This window comes from Triticum dicoccoides, unplaced genomic scaffold, assembly GCF_002162155.2.
Source record: "Triticum dicoccoides isolate Atlit2015 ecotype Zavitan unplaced genomic scaffold, WEW_v2.0 scaffold104253, whole genome shotgun sequence".
Taxonomy (NCBI): Eukaryota; Viridiplantae; Streptophyta; class Magnoliopsida; order Poales; family Poaceae; genus Triticum; species Triticum dicoccoides.
Genome location: NW_021171446.1, coordinates 1 through 880, shown reverse-complemented (window position 1 = coordinate 880; position 880 = coordinate 1). Strand labels below are relative to the sequence as shown.

The 880-nt window shown below is 51.8% G+C and overlaps 2 non-coding genes across 2 annotated transcripts; both read right to left on the bottom strand.

Moving 5' to 3' along the window:
- Window positions 1-315: 315 nt before the first annotated feature.
- LOC119342770 lies at window positions 316-434 on the bottom strand. Its single transcript, XR_005165710.1, has one exon. It is a non-coding gene; the product is annotated as a 5S ribosomal RNA (ribosomal RNA).
- Window positions 435-731: 297 nt separating this feature from the next.
- On the bottom strand, window positions 732-850 carry LOC119342769. The gene has a single exon (XR_005165709.1). It is a non-coding gene; the product is annotated as a 5S ribosomal RNA (ribosomal RNA).
- Between the last annotated feature and the right edge of the window lie 30 nt (window positions 851-880).

The following is an 880-nucleotide window of genomic DNA, read 5'->3' as shown; positions in this document are numbered from 1 at the left end:
GCTGGTATGATCGCATCCGACATGTTACCCCGGTCTTCGTCCCTTATCCTTGCCCCTCTCAGCTCCACTACAAAGACGATTGTACATTGCTTTGGCCGCTCCCTCTCAACTACGGAGACGAGTTTAACGCGGTTTCCACCCCTCCCTCTCAACCGCACCAGTGCACGCTTGCCGCGCCACAACGCCGACGCTGGACCCGTGAATCGTGAGCACCCAGCTATGACTTACCGCACTCGTGCAAAATAATAAAACACGGTAAATATATTACTTACACGTGCGTTTTGTTTTGCAAGCGGCGCGAAAAAAATTAAAAAGGGAATGCAACACGAGGACTTCCCAGGAGGTCACTCATCCTAGTACTACTCTCGCCCAAGCACGCTTAACTACGGAGTTCTGATGGGATCCGGTGCTTTAGTGCTGGTATGATCGCATCCGACATGTTACCCCGGTCTTCGTCCCTTATCCTTGCCCCTCCCAGCTCCACTACAAAGACGATTGTACATTGCTTTGTCCGCTCCCTCTCAACTACGGAGACGAGTTTAACGCGGTTTCCACCCCTCCCTCTCAACCGCACCAGTGCACGCTTGCCGCGCCACAACGCCGACGCTGGACCCGTGAATCGTGAGCACCCAGCTATGACTTACCGCACTCGTGCAAAATAATAAAACACGGTAAATATATTACTTACACGTGCGTTTTGTTTTGCAAGCGGCGCGAAAAAAATTAAAAAGGGAATGCAACACGAGGACTTCCCAGGAGGTCACCCATCCTAGTACTACTCTCGCCCAAGCACACTTAACTTCGGAGTTCTGATGGGATCCGGTGCTTTAGTGCTGGTATGATCGCATCCGACATGTTACCCCGGTCTTCGTCCCTTATC